The sequence below is a fragment of the Tachyglossus aculeatus genome, chromosome 4 (genome assembly GCF_015852505.1).
Source record: "Tachyglossus aculeatus isolate mTacAcu1 chromosome 4, mTacAcu1.pri, whole genome shotgun sequence".
In the NCBI taxonomy this organism is placed as follows: domain Eukaryota; kingdom Metazoa; phylum Chordata; class Mammalia; order Monotremata; family Tachyglossidae; genus Tachyglossus; species Tachyglossus aculeatus.
The window spans coordinates 82,482,685-82,502,061 of record NC_052069.1 but is presented as its reverse complement, the minus strand read 5'-3'; the positions used below and the strand labels follow the sequence as shown (position 1 = coordinate 82,502,061).

At 45.0% G+C, this 19,377-nt stretch overlaps 1 non-coding gene across 1 annotated transcript; it reads left to right on the top strand.

Moving 5' to 3' along the window:
* The first annotated feature begins 10,742 nt into the window (after positions 1-10,742).
* Positions 10,743-10,880, top strand: LOC119928003. Its single transcript, XR_005450965.1, has one exon. It is a non-coding gene; the product is annotated as a small nucleolar RNA SNORA7 (small nucleolar RNA).
* Positions 10,881-19,377: the final 8,497 nt, after the last annotated feature.

Sequence of the window (19,377 nt, the reverse complement as noted above, 5' to 3'; positions counted from 1 at the left end):
GTAAGCTCATTGTGGTCAGGGAATGTGTCTCCTTATTGTTCATTCATACAATGGTATTTATTGAGTGCTTACTGTGTGCAGAGCACTGTACTAAGCTCTTGGGAAGAACATATAGAGACAGTCCCTACCCAACGACAGGCTCACAGTCTAGAAGGGGGAGACAGACAACAAAACAAAACATGTAGACAGGTGTCAAAATCATCATCTCTCAAGCAATTAGTACAGCGCTGCCCATAGAGTGAGCACTCAATAAATGCGTTTGAATGAACTCAGTACAGTGCCAGCACTCAGTACAGTGCCAGCACTCAGTACAGTACCTAGCACATAGTAAGCGCTTAACAGATGCCATAAAAAAAAAACTGTTTACAGCACCACCATCCATGTGTTCCAGAATCTCACAACTTTAGTGCTATCTTTGGTGCCTCATTGTCTTTGAGTCTTCATACCCTCTTATTCCATCTGTCGTTGCATTCTGCCAATTCTTTCCCACCCGTACTTCTGAGATCCACCCACACGACCACCACCCTTTTCCAAGATCCCCTCATCTCCCAATTAAATTACTGAATCAGCCTCCTCACTCAACCTTTCCCTCTTCAGTCCATCTTTATTTTCCTAATGGTATTTGTGAAACGCTGACTCTGTGCCAGGTGCTGTGCTAAATACTGGAGTAGATGCAAGTGTATCATGTTGGACACAGTCCACGTGGAGCTCACGGTCTTAACCCCATTTTACAGGTGAAGTAACTGAGGCACAGAGAAGTGAAGTGACTTGTCCAAGGTCACACAGCCGACAAGTGGCAGGGTCGGGTTTAGAACCCTGGTCCTTCTGACTCCAGGCTCAGGCTAGGATATACTGTTTCTCCAGCTTCTTAAAATGTCATGTTCTCACCTCTTCTCTGCTCAGTCACTTCCAGTGGCTACCTATTTCCCTTTATATCTTGCAAAAACTCCAAAAATGCCCAAAACTCCCCACGAGATCTCTTGTTTTTGCTTACAAGTCTTCTTCACTCACTCTCTGTGCTCTTTCCAAGTAAGTCTAAACTCCCCACTACATCTCTTATTTTTACTTCCCTGAATTCTTCACCCATTCCCTATTATCTTCCCAAGCAAAGCTTCTCACCATTCTTCCCTCTCGCTTCTCCCTCCTATGTATAGTTGGCCCTTATTTCAAAGATGACACTACCCATGGGGGAATTCACCTGCAGGTACATGCATGGATGAAAAGGTCAAAAGAACCACAGTCTGGGTTCTCCTTTGTTATGTTATGTTAAACATTTGCAATGCTTACCTCCATTTTCTCTTTTTCTTCCTTTCATTCATTCATTCAGTCATTCAATCGTATCTATTGAGTGCTTACTGTGTGCAGAGCATTGTACTATGTGCTCTCTGTTGACGGCACTACCATCCTTCCCGTCTCACAAGCCCGCAACCTTGGTGTCATCCTCGACTCCACTCTCTCATTCAGCCTTCACATCCAAGCCGTCACCAAAACCTGCCGGTCTCAGCTACGCAACATTGCCAAGATCCGCCCTTTCCTCTCCATCCAAACTGCTACCCTACTCATTCAAGCTCTCATCCTAACCCGTCTGGACTACTGCACCAGCCTTCTCTCTGATCTCCCATCCTCCTGTCTCTCCCCACTTCAATCCAGACTTCATGCTGCTGCCTGGATTATCTTTGTCCAGAAACACTCTGGGCATATTACTACCCTCCTCAAAAATCTCCAGTGGCCACCAATCAATCTGCACATCAGGCAGAAACTCCTCACCCTGGGCTTCAAGGCTGTCCATCCCCTCACCCCCTCCTACCTCACCTCCCTTCTCTCCTTCTCCAGCCCAGCCCGCACCCTCCGCTCCTCCGCTGCTAATCTCCTCACCGTACCTCGTTCTCGCCTGTCCCGCCATCGACCCCCGGCCCACGTCATCCCCCGGGCCTGGAATGCCCTCCCTCTGCCCCTCCGCCAAGGTAGCTCTCTTCCTCCCTTCAAGGCCCTGCTGAGAGCTCACCTCCTCCAGGAGGCCTTCCCAGACTGAGCCCCTTCCTTCCTCTCCCCCTCGTCCCCCTCTCCATCCCCCCCATCTTACCTCCTTCCCTTCCCCACAGCACCTGTATATATGTATATATGGTTGTACATATTTATTACTCTATTTATTTATTTATTTTACTTGTACATATCTATCCTATTTATTTTATTTTGTTAGTATGTTTGGTTTTGTTCTCTGTCTCCCCCTTTTAGACTGTGAGCCCACTGTTGGGTAGGGACTGTCTCTATATGTTGCCAATTTGTACTTCTCAAGTGCTTAGTACAGTGCTTTGCACATAGTAAGCGCTCAATAAATACGATTGATTGATGATGCTTGGGAGAGTATAATGTAACAACAGATAGACACACTCTTTATCTTTCATTCCTTACAAAGCTTTTGCTCGAAAAGAGCGGTTCTTTTCTTGGTAGCGGTATAGCATCCTGGTCTACCCTTAGCATTTGACTCTGGGATGCAGAAGCCTTTTTGTTTGTTTTAAGTGGTATTTGTTGAGTGGTTACTGTGTGCCAGGCGCAATACTAAGCCCTGGGGTAGATACAAAATGCTCAAATTGGACACAGTCCCTGTCCCAAATAAGGCTCACAGTTTTAATCCCCATTATACAGATGAGGTCACTGAGAAAACAGAAAAGTGATTTGTCCAAGGTCCCACAGCAGACAAGTAGTGGAGTCAGGATTAGAACTCAGCATTGTATGAGGCTTTATTTTACCTTATTCTTAAAATGTTTTCAGTTTCAGCTTGAGACACAGTAGTTGTTTGGGTATCCTGCTGTCACTCATTCTCTTCTTAGGTCCCACACAGCATTGCTGCATTTAGGTGAATGTAGCTTTAATATTTAAGACTGGATATCTTCAGGAACTTCATTGTCTTGCTATAGGCCTTCCCAGACTGAGCCCCCTTTTTCCTCTCCTCCTCCCCATCCCCCCCACCTCCTTCCCCTCCCCACAGCACCTGTATATACGTTTGTACAGATTTATTATTCTATTTATTTTACTTGTACATATTTACTATTCTATTTATTTTGTTAATGATGTGCATCTAGCTTTACTTCTACTTATTCTGATGACTTGACACCTGTCCACATGTTTTGTTTTGTTGTCTGTCTCCCCCTTCTAGACTTTGAGCCCATTGTTGGGTAGGGACTATCTCTACATGTTGCCAATTTCTACTTCCCAAGGACTTAGTACAAACATTTAGTACAAGCACTTAGTACAGTGCTCTGCACACAGTAAGCGCTCAATAAATACGATTGATTGATTAGTACAGTGCTCTGCACACAGTAAGCTCTCAATAAATATGATTGAATGAATGAATGAATGAATGAATCTGATCTTATCAATTAATCAGTGGTATTCATTGAGCATTTACAGTGCGCAGAGCACTGTACTGGGCACTTGGGAGAGTACAATACAGCAGAGTTGGTGGACACAGTCCCTGGCCACAATGAGCATACAGACTAGAGGCTATTGAGTTGTCTGTAAGTGACTCTGGTGGAAAAGCTTAAGGGGTTGAAAGTGAAGTCCATATGGGGGCCAGGTTGTATTGATGTCTGTCTCCCCCCATCTAGACTGTGAGCTCGTTGTGGGCAGGGATTGCCATTCTTTATTGTTGTACTGTACTTTCCCAAGCCCTTAGTACGCTGCTCTGCACACAGTAAGTGTTCAGTAAATACTATTAAATGGATGTATGAACTGTCAGTCAGTCAAGGCTAAAAATTTATACTGGCAACAGAGAGGTAAGTGCTGTTACATAATTTTGTTACCTAGGAAACACACTAGCCAACTCTCCACGGAGAATGGCGGCAATCTGGCACTAGGCTCCAAACCAAATTCACCATCCATGGAGCCATAGTGCTGCCCAACCTCTCTGGCTGTGATATCTAGACTGTAAGCCCTTTGTGGTCAGGGATTGTCTCTCTTTATTGGTGTATTATACTTTCCAAGCCCTTAGTTACAGTGCTCTGCACACAGTAAGGGCTCAATAAATACGATCGAATGAAGGAATACAATATACAATATAGCAATAAACAGACACGTTCCTTGCCCACAACAAGCTTACAGTCTAGCGCCCACAGCCAGAGCACTACGGCTCTATGGGCCGTGAATTGGATTTGGAGCTTGGTACCACGTTGCCGCCATTCTCTGTGGAGCGTTGGCCAGTGTGTTTCCTAGGTAACAAAATTCTGTGACAGCACTTAGCTCTCTGTTGCCAATTTAAATTTTTAGCCGTGCGTATGGCTTCCCTGGTGCAGGCTGATACATCCCCTTGCTTTTCTCCCACTTTATCGTCAGCCCGTAATGCCTGGCTGATTCGGTGGAATGGCATACGGTCATCGCAAGTCTCCTGACTGTGGTCCATTGCTTAGGCCCCTCCCCCTGTCGGGAACACCTTTCCCTTCCAAGGTCACCAGGTCATTGCTCTCCCTGATTTAAAATCCTTCCTGAAATCCCACCTCCTCCAAGAGTCCTTCCTAGATTGATATTCTCCTCGTCAGGTCAATTTCTTCCAACTACCACTTTAGTGCTACAGTACATCCAGAGCCCCCAAAAGCCCTCACATATATATCCATTTATGAATGCTTCCATCAAAGCAATTATTTATCTTTTCATTCTCATTTTCCTGCACTTTCCATCTATAATAATAATAATAATAACGCTTAGTACAGTGCTCTGCACACAGTAAGCACTCAATATTGAATGAATAATAATAATAACAGTGGTATTTGTTAAGCTCTTACTGTCTGCCAGGCACTGTACTAGGCACTAGGGTAGATACAAGCTAATCAGAGTGGACACAGTCCCTGTCCCACATGGGGCTCACAATCTTTAATCCCCATTTTACCGATGAGGTAACTGAGGCACAGAGAAGTGAAGTGACTCGCCCAAGGTCACCCAGCAGACAAGTGGTGGAGCCGGAATTAGAACACAGGTCCTTCTAAGTCCCAGGCCTGTACTCTATCCACTAAGCCACACTGCTTCTCTTTGTCCTCCTACCCACCTTACCCACTAGTTTACCAGCTCCTTGAGGGCAGAAATTGTGCTTTTCTCTCCTATGGTATTCTCCCAAATGCTTAGTAAAGGACTTTGCCAGCAGGGTGGGGCAGGGAAGGGCTCAGTAAATACTGGTAAATGATTCTATCCAGCTACCGATTAATAATAATAATTATGGTACTCGTTTGGAGCTTACTATGCTCTAAGCTCTGGCGTAGATATACAAGTTAATCAGATTGGACACAGTCTGTGTCCCACCTTGGGCTTACAGTCTTAAACCCCATTTTACAAATGAGGGAACTGAGGCCCAGAGAAGTGAAGTGACTTGGTCAAAGTCATACAACAGAGCCAGGATTAGAAACCAGGTCCTTCTCACTCCCAGGACTAAGCCATGCTGCTTCTCATTTATGATTATTGTGGAAGGGATGTAAAATGGTATATCTGCTGATCTCCCTTTAAATCCACGAATAACATCATATTCATGACCTTCATCAGAATTGTTGCAAAGGAGCTCAACAAAAATTAATAAAGATCTTTTCTATTTCTGCCTTGCTTCATTGACAGTCTCCAAACTGACACTTCGCTTCTTAAACCCCGTGGGAAGAACAATGAGCTAGGGATACATATTCATAAGGCATACATCTCACTGCATATTTATGAGGAAGCATTAACTGATACCAGAGTTACTGGGTAACAATAATAATAACAATAATAACATTAATAGCATTTGTTAAGCACTTATTGTATGCCAAGCACTGTGCTAAGCACTGGGATTGATACCAAATAATCAGATCCCTGTCCTACATGGGGCTCACAGCCTAAGAGGGAGGGAAAACAGATATTGAATTTCTATTTTGCAGATGAGACAACTGAGGCACAGAGTAGGTAAGTGGCTTGACTAAGGTCACACAGCAGGCAAATGGTGGAGCCAGAATTGAAACTCTGGGCCCTTGACTCCAGGCTATGTTGCTTCTCAAAACCAGACCAGACCCAAGTTCCCCAAATTCCCCGAGAAGCAACCTGATCTCCGCCATCTATACGGAGAAGAAATGGAGATGAAGCTCCTTATTCAGAGAACGGCATTATTTAATTTCAAGAGATAAATGCCACCCATGTAACAGTAATATTAGCTAGAGTTTATGAATCACCTTATTATGTATCACCTTTTCCTGAGGCTGTGGTCTGGAACGGCTTGATAAAACGTAGGAGATACAGGCCTGGGTTGCACCGTGAGAAGGAGGAGATGAGCAAGTGAAAGGTGAAGAGGAAGATTTCTGCCTGTTCTCTCAGTTTGGGCTTTCCCAGATATTCTAGGTTTGTGAGGTGTTTAAAGAAACTTTTTTATGGTATTTGTTAAGCACTTATTCTATGCCAGGCACTGTACTAAGCAGTGGGGTATATACAAAATCATCAGGCTGGACACAGTCCCTGTCCCATAAGGGGCTCACAGTCTTAACCCCTATTTTATGGACGAGGCAACTGAAGCACGGAGATTCATTCAGTCGTATTTATTGAGCACTTACAGTGTGCAGAGCACTGTACTCAGCGCTTGGAAACTACAATTCAGCAACAGAGACAATCCCTGCCCACACTGGAGATGTTAAGTGACTTGCCCAAAGTCACACAGCACAAGTGGCGGAGCCAGAATTAGAACTCAAGTCTTTCCTGACTCCAGGCCCATGCTCTATCCACTAGGCCACATTGCTTCTCAGGGGTCAGAGTAATAATAATAATAATAATAATAATGGCATTTGTTTAGTGCTTACTATGTACAAAGCACTGTTCTAAGTGCTGGAGAGGTTACAAGGTGATTCTGGTTGTCCTATGGGGGGCTCACAGTCTTCATCCCCATTTTACGGATGAGGGAACTGAGGCACAGAGAAGTGAAGTGACTTGCCCAAGATCACACATCTAAGTGGTGGAGTTGGGATTTGAACCACGACAGTGCTCTGTACGCAATAAGCGCTCAATAAATACGATTGAATGAATGAATGACCTCTGATTCCAAAGCCTGGGCTCTTTCCACTGAGCCATGCTGCTTCCCCTAAGAGTAGTAATAATGGCAATTATTTTGACATTTATTAAGTAAATGTACTTAATATTTACATGGACAAAGCTCTGGGGTAAATACAAGGTTATAATAATAATAATATTGATATTTGTTAAGTGCTTACTGTGTGCCAGGCACTGTACTAAGGGGAAGCAGGGGAAGCAGAGTGGCTCAGTGGAAAGAGCCTGGGCTTGGGAGTCAGAGGTCATGGGTTCAAATCCCAGCTCCGCCACTTGTCAGCTGTGTGACTTTGGGCAAGTCGCTTAACTTCTCTGGGCCTCAGTTCCCTCATCTGTAAAATGGGGATGAAGACTGTGAGCCCCTGGTGGGACAACCTGATCACCGTGTATCCTCCCCAGTGCTTAGAAAAGTGCTTCGCACATAGTAAGCGCTTAACAAATGCCATTATTATTATTATTACTAAGCGCTGGGGTGGCTACAAGCAAATCTGGTTGGACACAATCCCCGTCCTACTTGGGGCTCACAGGCTCAATCTCCATTTTCCAGATGAGGTCACTGAGGCACAGAGAAGGGAAGTGACTTGCTCAAGGTCACATAGAGGACAAATGGCAGAGCCAGGATTAGAACCCAAGATCTTCTGATTCCCAAGCCCGTGCTCTGCCCATTATGCCATGCTGCTTCCACAGCATATCAGGTCAGAGTGTCAGCTTATCAGGTCAGATAAAGACCCTGTACTAAAGAGACTCAGTATTTCCCATCAACATTTCACAGTTGAGGAAACTGAGGCCCAGAGAAGTTAAGTGATTTATCCAAGGTCCATCCAACAGGCCAGTGGCAGAGTTGTCTCCTGACTTCTGATCTTGCTTTTTTCAGTAGCCTTTGCTGCCAGAAGCTGAAAAAACTATCGAGCTTCTAGGATCTGAACCAAAATTGGACTGACTGCCTCCCCTCAAGGGTCAAGTTATTCATAGCTGATACCTGGGGAGGGGGAGGAAAGAGCCCGGGTTTTGGAGCCAGAGGTCATGGGTTCAAATCCCGGCTCCTCCAATTGTCAGCTGTGTGACTTTGGGCAAGTCACTTCACTTCTCTGGGCCTCAGTTCTCTTATCTGTAAAATGGGGATTAAGACTGTGAGCCCCCAGTGGGACAACCTGATCACCTTGTAACCTCCCCAGCGCTTAGAACAGAGCTTTGCACATAGTAAGCGCTTAATAAATGCCATCATTATTATATGGAGCAGCAGTGTGGCTTAGTGGATAGAGCATGGGCCTGACAGTCAGAAGGACCTGGGTTCTAAATCTGTCTCTGCCACATGTCTGCTGTGTAACCTTGGGCAAGTCCCATCATTTATCTGTGCCTCGATTTCCTCACTGGTAAAAAATGGGAATAAGAGTTTGAGCCCCAAGTGGGACAGGGACTGTGTCCAACCTGATTAACCTGTATCTATCCCAGTGCTTGGCACACAGTAAGCTCTTAACATGTACTATAATTATTATCATTATGGCCTATGTCATATGAGGGTGTAGAGAACAGGATTCTGCCAGTCTGTCCTATGTGACAAAGTCAGCGGTGACTCCGGACTATTTCATCAGTCTTCACAACCGAGGACAGACTCCCTCTGAGAATTCTAGCATGGATCTAGTGAGCCACTGGATATTCTGGGTTTCCAGAAGGTCCCTTTGGCATGATGCTCCCCAAGGTGGCACAAATTCCCTAAAACTGGCACCATCTAGCCGTTCTGTCATCCTGAACATTTGCCCTGTTAGGTGGAGGTAAGCCCAACCCCGCTCAGAACACCCACTGTAAGGCAGGTAACGGGAATGATTACTTCTTGTTTTGCAAATGCAGAAATGGAGACAGGCTGTGGTTTGTCCATGTCACGCGACAGAAACTACAGCTTCAGCCTTTCGAGTCAAGTGTGAGATACTTGCCACGAGATCCTCCTGCCTTCTTATGATGGTTTTAACGTTCCTTGGGAAAAGACCACAGTCAAGAAGACATTTGCCTCTGACCTGAGTCAATGGGTCAATGAGGACAGAGATCTCTTTGTGGCAAATAGATCTTCAGGGCGAGGGGGTCGGGCGGGGGTCCTGAGGTCACGTTTTCTGAAGGGCTTTTTCACTCTAGTTTGACCTTGTTATTTGTGCACATTTCTATTGACAATTTCTATATTTGCTCTGAAATATTCTCCAGGATGACTCTACTGCAATAAAATTTTTTCTTTGAAATTACAAACGGTTGGCTATAATTACAGCTCCATCTACCTTCCACTGACAGTATTTTGGTGCAATGCAGAAGGAAGTTGACTATACACATTCATCCACATTCGTACCAGTTCTGAATGTCATCCCCAGTGACCTGCCTGGGCCTTGGACTGTCTTATTCCCAGTTCTTACAGGTACCTTCAGAACACTGTGACTAATGAGTTTTCCTGTTTTATTTGAAAAGGCTATTATGATTAAAAAAATAGTGGGAAGACTGTAGGAGATGGCAGTTCAATTAATTAATGATGGTATTTGTTAAGCACCTCTTATGTGCCCAGCACTGTTCTAAGTGCTGGGGTAGATACAAGATAAATCAGGTTGGGCACAGTCTCTGTCCCCCCATGGGGGCTCACAGTTTAAGCTGGAGGGAGTAGGATTGAATCCTCAGTTTTACAGTTGAGGAAACTGAGGTAGAGAGAAGTGTAGTGACTTACCCAAGGTCACACAATAAGCAGGTGACAGAGCTGGGATTAGAATCAAGGTCCTCTGACTCCCAGGACTGTGCTCTTTCTTCTAGGCCACAGTGTTTCTCAGGTGAAAAGATGGAAGTTGATGGAAGCAGAAAAGAGCAGGTTATTCAAACCATGACTTTACTTCTGCATCTATCCTGCACTGGCCACTTTGAGGAACATACACTTTTCCTTAAGAAATTTTGTTTATTTCACCTTGTGACGTAAGTTAATTATCATCTGACTAGTCCATTTGTTGCACAGTTTCTTCAAATTAAGGTTTTATTAAGTACTTACAATGTGCCAAGCACTGTGCTAACCACCGGGGAAGATACGAGGTAATCAGATCAGACCTACTCCCTTTCCCCCAAGGGGCTCATCTAGGATAGAGGGAGGATATTTTATCTCTAGTTTACAGATGAGGAAACTGAGGAACAGAAAGTGTGGCCTAGTGGAAAGACCTTGGGACTGGGAGTTAGGGGACCTGGGTTTAATAATAGTAATGGTATTTGTTAAGCGTTTGCTATGTGCCAAGCACTGTTCTAAGCACTGGGGGAGACACAAGATTATCAGGTTGTCCCAAGTGGGGCTCAGAGTCTTAATCCCCGGTTTACAGATGAGGTAACTGAGGCCCAGAGAATAATAATAATAATGGCATTTACTAGTACTTACTATGTGCAAAGCACTGTTCTAAGCGTTGGGAAGTGAAGTGACTTGCCCAAAGTCACACAGCTGACAAGTGGCAGAGCCAGGATTAGAACCCATGACTCCAACTTCTACTTCCCAAGCACTTAGTACAGTGCTCTGCACACAGTAAGTGCTCAATAAATACGATTGATTCTGACTTCCAAGCCCGGGCCCTTTCCACTGACCCACACTGCACGGTTCGACCGTGCACCTGCTGTGTCACAACTTCTCTGGGCCTCAGTGCCCCCATCTGCAAAATGGGGATTTAATACCTGTTTTCCCTCCTACTTAGACTGTGAGCCCCCTCTCAGGGTCGCACCTGGAGAGTTTCCGGTACTCTCCCGGTCTCGACTACGGGAGGGAGAGTCAAGCAGAAGCATACCCATTCCATTCCCAGCTTGGCCGGTGGCTAGCGAGGGAAAGGCAATCTGCTACAAGGCAAAGCTCACCTGTGCTGGGTGGCGGCGGCCTGGGAGAGAGTCAAGAGCGGAGACCCGAGTTGACTGTGTGGAAGGAGGCAGTGGTCAACCACTTCTGTATTTTGACCAAAAAAACTCTACGGATCCACTACCAGAACGATTGCGGATGGAGGGGGGGGCGTTCTGGGAGAGATGTGTCCATGGCGTCATTAAGGGTCGGAGACGACTCGACGGCATAAGACAAGACAAGACTGTGAGCCCCATGTGGGACTTGATTATCTTGTATCTATCCCAGAGCTTAGTACAGTGAGCACTTAACAAATATTATTTTTATTATTATTAGGAAGGCTAAGTGATTTAGCTGTGGTTACCTTCACAGCAGGCCAGTGGTAGAGCCAGGATTAGCCAGAACCCAATTTTGTGCTCTTTCCACTAGGCCACACTGCCTTCCAACGTCCTTCAGGAAAACATCCCCTCCCTGAGGGTTTGGGCTGCTCCAGAACACTTGGGGTCTGGTTCGACTGGGCCTCTCCAGGCCAGCTGCAGATGGAGCTGAACCCCCAGTGAGGGGAGCGTCTGAGAACTTAGAACTGGCAGTATACCTGAATAACAATAATAATAATGATAACGGCCTTTGTTAAGCGCTTACTATGTGCCAAGCACTGTACTAAGCGCTGGGGTGGATGCAAGCAAATCAGGTTGGACACAGTCCCTGTCCCATTGCTCAGAGTCTCAATCACTGTTTTACAGATGAGGAAACTGAGGCATAGCGAAGTGAAGTGACTTGCTCAACGTCACACAGCAGACATGTGGCAGAGCTGGGATTAGAACCCATGACTTTCTGACTCCCAGATTTGTGCTCTATCTACTATACTATGCCTGAAGGTTTGGGGTGCAAGCATAACCCAGATCTGGTTATGCTACCGACTTGTACTCCCCAAGCGCTTAGTACAGTGTTCTGCACACAGTAAGCGCTCAATAAATACGACTGAATGAAACCTGGCTCCGCCACATGTCTGCTGTGTGACTTTGGGCAAGTCACTTCACTTCTCTGAGCCTCAGTTCCCTCATCTGTAAAATGGGGATGAAGACTGTAAGCCCCATATGGGACAACCTGATCACCTTGTATCCCCACAGCACTTAGAATAATGCTGTGCACATAGTAAGCGCTTAACAAATGCCATTATTATTATTATTTATTATTATGAGAATCGTGACTCTAGATCTAGTGACTATGGATCGTAGCTTTTAAAAGCATGAACAACAATCGGAGAGAGGTTTTTATTCAACCTGGGACCATTGTATTCTATTTATTTTCAAACCTGGTGGCCATAAGACACAGTTTGTTTCCCACAAGTAAAAAGTAGAAGTAGTGTGGCTTAGTGGATTGAGCACAGGCTTGGAAGTCAGAAGGACCTGGATTCTCATCCCAGCTCCTCCATTTGTCTGCTGTGTGACCTTAGACAAGTCATTTAACTTCTCTGGGCCTCAGTTACCTCATCTGTAAAATGGGGACTAAGGCTGTGAGCCCCATGTGGGACATGGACTGTGTATACCCTGATTGGCTTAGAAGCAGCATGGCTCAGTGGAAAGAGCCTGGGCTTTGGAGTCAGAGGTCATGCGTTCAAATCCCGGTTCTGCCAATTGTCAACTGTGTGACTTTGGGCAAGTCACTTAACTTCTCTGTGCCTCATTTACATCATCTGTAAAATGGGGATTAAGACTGTGAGCCCCCTGTGGGACAACCTGATCACCTTGTAACCTCCCCAGCACTTAGAACAGTGTTTTGCACATAGTAAGTGCTTAATAAATGCCATCATTTTTATTACAGTGCCTGGCACATAGTAAATGTGTAACAAATGCCATTAAAACAAAGGCATGACTCTAGAGGAAAGAAACTATTCCAAACATTTTTCTTCAAGCTAGCTTAGGTTTCCTTCAGTAAAAATAATGTATTTTAAGGTGTTACCAAGGAAAAGTGGATCATTTGTTGAACACCTGGTTGTTTAAGCCAAGAAAGACTGTTAGAATTTCAGTCCATCAAAAATCGCAAAGGAGACTGTGAGCCGACTGTTGGGTAGGGACTGTCTCTATATGTTGCCAATTTGTACTTCCCAAGCGCTTAGTACTTCCCAAGCGCTTAGTACAGTGCTCTGCACATAGTAAGCACTCAATAAATACGATTGATGATGATTTAATCTTCAGGGGCTGACAGCAGGAGTCAGGCCCTTTGTGTTTCAGACCCTTAAGTCGGGAATTCCCGGGGTGAGAAGTCTGAGATCCAGCACCAGTGAAGGATGAAGCACCCAGGAGAAAACTCTTCTCTGCCTTCATCTCCTCAGGCAGCCAGACGGGACAGGACCGGTTTCAGACATTTAGCCATCTTGAAGCGAGGAAAATTCTTCTCCACCGATCAATCAGTGGTATTTCTTGAGCCCTTACTGTGTGCAGAGCACTGTCCTAAGAGCTGGGGAGAGCATACTACAGTAGTCGGTAGACCCCATCCTTGCCCTCAAGGAGCTTATCCCTGCTCATTTTGGTTGATGGTATGTTAGGAGTGTGTGTGTACGATATGGAATGTGACCCAGACTGAGCCCCCTTTTTCCTCTCCTCCTCCTCATCCCCCCCACCCTACCTCCTTCCCCTCCCCACAGCACCTGTATATATGTTTGTACAGATTTATTACTCTATTTATTTTACTTGTACATATTTACTATTCTATTTATTTTGTGAATGATGTGCTTCTAGTTTTATTTCTGTTTATTTTGTTGACTCGACACCTGTCCGCATGTTTGGTTTTGTTGTCTAGTCTCCCCCTTCTAGACTGTGAGCCCGTTGTTGGGTAGGGACCGTCTCTATATGTTGCCAACTTGTACTTCCCAAGTGCTTAGTCCAGTGCTCTGCCCACAGTAAGTGCTCAATAAATACGATTGAATGAATGAATGAATAGGGAGTACGATGTCATATGGAAGTATTTTTGTTTTTTATGGTATTTGTTAAGCACTTACTATGTGCCAGGCACTGCGGTAGATGCAAGCTACAGTTTGGACACAGCCTTTAACGCTAACCTTCTCAATGTACCTCAATCTTATCTATCTTGCCTCTGACTTCTAGCCGAAGTCCTGCCTCTGGCCGGGAACATCCTCCCTCCTCACAACTGACGGACAATTATTCTCCCTACCTTTAAAGCCTTATTGATGGCACATCTCCTCCAAGAGGCCTTCCCTGACTAAGCCCTCCTTTCCTCTTCCCTCGCTCCCTCTGCGTCACCCTGACTTGCTCCCTTTCTTCATCCCCCCTCCCAGCCCCACAGCACTTATGTACATATCTGTCATTTATTCATTTATATTAATGCCTGTCCCTCCTTCTAGACTGTGAGCCCAGCGTGGGCAGGGAATGTGTCTACTTATTGTTATATTGTACTCTCTGCATACAGTAAGCACTCAATAAATACAATTGACTGACAGTCCAATCAATCAATCAATCAATCGTATTTATTAAGCTCTTACTGTGTGCAGAGCACTGTACTAAGCGCTTGGGAAGTACAAGTTGGCAACATATAGAGACAGTCCCTACCCAACAGTGGACTCACAGTCCAGACTGTAAACTCATTATGGGAAGGGAACATGTTGGCTAATTTTGCTGTATTGTACTCTCTGGAGTGATCAATACAGGGCTCTGCTCATAGAGCTCAATCAATATGATTGATTAATTGATTAATCTCCATTTTATAGATGAAGTAGGAGAGGCCCAGAGAAGTCTGTCCCAACACTTGACTCCCAGACGGTTTCTCTGGAGAGAACACAGCTCATTCCCTCAGCCACGCTCCAGGGCCTTTGCTTTCCCCTCCCAGGGCCCTGTTCACACTTTGGGGGACAGGGTGTGTGGGAGATTTGTACAGATTTATGACTCTATTTTATTCTATTACTCTATTTATTTTATTTATGTATTACTCTATTTTACTTGTACATATTTACTATTCTATTTATTTTGTTAATGATGTGCATCTAGCTTTACTTCCATTTATTCTGATGACTTGACACCTGTCCACATTCATTCAATCGTATTTATTGAGCATTTACTATGTGCAGAGCACTGTACTAAAAGCTTGGGAAGTACAAGTCGGCAACAGATAGATCTAGCTTTATTTCTATTTATTGTGATGACTTGACACCTGTCCACATGTTTTGTTTTGTTGCCTGTCTTCCCCTTCTAGGCTGTGAACCCGTTGTTGGGTAGGGACCGGCTCTATATGTTGCCAACTTGTACTTCCCAAGCGCTTAGTACAGTGCTCTGCACACAGTAAGCGCTCAATAAATACGACTGAATGAATGAATCGATGAGTTGGGGGGCAGTTTCTCTGACTCGGCTGGGGATTCTGAGGCCCGGCAGAGAGTGGGACCAGTGATGGTGGGGGAAACAGTGGGGCCTCTTGGGCTTTGCTGGTCACCTCCTGAGGCTCTGAGGGGAGTACAGTGTGACAGAAGCCCTCTTCAGAGTCTCCAGGGGCCCAAGGGTGAAAACCCCCACAAAACAGGGAACAGAGTGACGAGAAGAGTGGAGAAAGTCATCATCATCATCATCATCAATCGTATTTATTGAGCGCTTACTGTGTGCAGAGCACTGTACTAAGCGCTTGGGAAGTACAAATTGGCAACATATAGAGACAGTCCCTACCCAACAGTGGGCTCACAGTCTAAAAGGGGGAGACAGAGAACAAAACCAAACATACTAACAAAATAAAATAAATAGAATAGATTTGTACAAGTAAAATAAATAAATAAATAAATAGAGTAATAAATATGTGCAAACATATATACATACATGCAGGTGCTGTGGGGAAGGGATTCTCAAATTCTAGTGCTTTGTTTGCACCATCCGTGGCTATCTGAGAGGTTGAAGTTTTGCTGAGTTGTTATTTTCCACAGCACACAGATATTTTTATCTGAAACAGAAAGGGTAAAACTTACGGTTTTGCAGTTGGAAGAAAATTCACATCTCTCATCTGTATCTGCCGAGGCATTCTGGTCATTGTATCGCATCCCGTGAAACCAGGATTCTCTGATGAACTTCAGTGTTGAACTGCTCAAACTCAGTTTATTGAGTATACAAAATGTCATAGATCAATCCACAACTGCGTTTATCACGGTTGAATTGCATTAAGAAAACAATAATCGGATTTGCGCAAATCTAACTTTATTCCCTTCTCAATTTACCTCCATTACACTGGAGCATAAAATCCGCCTTCGCCAGGAAGAAATCCCACCCCTGCCCTTTTGTGACCTTACCTTGGGCTCTGCTGTGGGTTAGTGTGACTAAAGAGTCTATCCCTGCTTTTGATGTGTAATAGGGAATTCCTCCAAAATGAAACTGGCCCACTAAAGCCTGCAGACTTTTTTGGCAAACCAAGATCTGTCCTGACAAGATTGTCTGAGAGGCAGGGCCCCTCTGCTTTTCATTTTATCTTTCTCAGTCTCCTCTCAGCAATTCTACCTCCAGTTTGTTAGTGATGCTTCCTTTCACTCTCCACTCCCCTACCTTCCTGATGCTTCTCCAGACCTCATTCTCCGGGTCCTTGCCACTTCCCCATACTGTAAGGTCGTTTCAGGAAGGAAATGTGTCTGCTAATTCGGTTGTAATCTCCCTATAATGATAATAATGGCATTTATCAAGCGCTTACTATGTGCAAAGCACTGTTCTAAGTGCTGGGGAGTTTACAGGGTGATCAGGTTGTCCCACGGGGGGCTCACAGTCTTAATCCCCCTTTTACAGATGAGGTAACTGAGGCCCAGAGAAGTTAAGTGACTTGCACAAAGTCACACAGCTGACAAGTGGTGGAGCTGGGATTTGAACCCATAACCTCTGACTCCAAAGCCCATGCTCTTTCCACTGAGTCACGCTGCTTCCCTAGCACTTAGTACAGTGCTCTGCACCTAGTAGGTGCTCAGTGAATACCACTGTTTGACTGATTGATTCCGCAACCCCTTACCCACCCATCTCTTGCTTGTCCTGCCCACGCCCTCTGGTTCTGCTTCCTCTGTTTTGACATTTTTTTATAGTGTTTGTTAAGTGCTTACTATGCGCCAGGCACTGTACTAAGTGCTGGGGTGAATAATAATAATAATAATAATGATGATGATGGCATTTATTAAGTGCTTACTATGAGAAAAGCACAGTTCTAAGCGCTGGGGAGGTTACAAGTTGATCAGGCTGGCCCACAGGGGGCTCACAGTCTTAATCCCCATTTTACAGATGAGGTAACTGAGGCACAGAGAAGTTAAATGACTTGCCCATAGTCACGCAGCTGACAATTGGCAGAGTCGGGATTTGAACCTTTGACCTCTGACTCCAACGCTCGTGCTCTTTCCACTCAGGCACGCGGCTTCTCATAATAATGACGGTATTTGTTAATGATGATGATGGCATTTGTTAAGCCCTTACTTTGTGCCAAGCACTGGGGGGATACAAGGTAATCAGGTTGTCCCACGTGGCGCTCACAGTCTTAATCCCCATTTTACAGATGAGGTAACTGAGGCACAGAGAAGTTAAGTGACTTACCCAAAGTCACACAGCTGACAAATGGCAGAGTCGGGATTAGAACCCATGACCTCTGACTCCCAAGCCCTTGCTCTTTCCACTAAACCAGGCTGCTTCTCTAATATAAGCAGCTTGTGAATACAAGCAAATCAGTTGGACACAGTCCCTGTCCCCCATGGGACTCACAGCCTCAATCTCCATTTTTACAGAAGAGGGAACTGAGGCACAGAGAGGTGAAGTGACTTGCCCAAGGTCACGCAGCAGACAAGTGGAGGAGCCAGGACTAGAACCCATGACCTTCTGACTCCCAACCCGGGCTCTACCCACTAAGCCAGGCTGCTTCTGTCCACTACGCCAAGCTGCTGCTTGTGCATTTTCTATAAGCAGAGCATTGTACTAAGCGTTGGGAGGTTACAATGCGACTTAATTATAATTACCTTAGCCTCCCTAGCCTATCATCATCATCATCAATCGTATTTATTGAGCGCTTACTAGGTGCAAAGCACTGTACTAAGCACTTGGGAAGTACAAATTGGCAACATATAGAGACAGTCCCTACCCAACAGTGGGCTCACAGTCTCAAAGGGGGAAGCCTAAAAGCCTATTCAACTTGTTACTCCCAAAACCTGTTCTCTGTCACACCACTGCTCTCAGTCAATCGAATTTATTCCACACCATGAGCAGAGCACTGTTCTAAGAGCTCGGGAGAGTACAATATAACAGATTTGGTAGACATGTTCCCTGCCCACAAGGAGCTTACAGTCTAGAGGGGCATCAATCCTTTTTCTGTTTCTTTTCTCTGAGTTTCGGAACCCGTTTCATACAGTGCCTGGCAAGTGCTTAATAAGTAAATCATCAATCGTATTTATTGAGCGCTTACTGTGTGCAGAGCACTGTACTAAGCGCTTGGGAAGTACAAGTTGGCAACACATAGAGACAGTCCCTACCCAACAGTGGGCTCACAGTCTAAAAGATATAAAGTAAGTGCTTAATAAGTCCCATTACAACTACTCCAAAGGCCCAGATCCCACCTCTTGAACCCTAGTCACATCCACACTTTCTTCTCTTACAATTGTCCCTCCTGCTCCTGCGGCTCTGCCTCATTGTGGAATATATCTCCCAACTCTGTATTTTACCCTTCCAAGTGCTTAGTACAGTGTTCGGCACACAGGAAGTGCTCAATAAATACCATTGATTGATTGATTCCCTTCATACACTCTGACAGGGGCTTCCTGTGAACCTACAGGGCAAGCCACTTTTCCTTTATTTCCAGGGTAATAATAATAATAGCACTTATTAAGCATATACTGTGTTCCCAGCACTGTTCACTGTTCACTCATTCATTCATTCAATTGTGTTTATTGAGCGCTTACTGTGTGCAGAGCACTGTACTAAGCGCTTGGGAAGATCAAGTTGGCAACATATAGAGACGGTCCCTACCCAACAACGGGCTCACAGTCTAGAAGGGGAAGACAGACCGCAAAAGAAAACATGGAGACAGGTGACAAAACATGGAGACGGGTGATACAAGTTAATTACAAGCTGAATTACAAGTTAAATACAAGTTAATTAGGTTGGACGCAGTTCCTGTCCTACATGGGGCACACACTCTTAATCCCCATTTGACAGATGAGGTAACTACAGCCAGAGAAGTGAAGTAGGCCCATGCTCTATCCATTAATTAATTTATTTATTTTATTTGTACATATCTATTCTATTTATTTTGTTAGTATGTTTGGTTTTGTTCTCTGTCTCCCCCTTTTAGACTGTGAGCCCACTGTTGGGTAGGGACTGTCTCTATGTGTTGCCAATTTGTACTTCCCAAGCGCTTAGTACAGTGCTCTGCACATAGTAAGTGCTCAATAAATACGATTGATGATGATGATGATTAAGCCGTGATGTGTTTGTGGTAAATTTATCCACAGAAGCCTGGTAACGTGGGGCTGGGATAAACGGCAGATAGAGATGGGATAGAGAAGC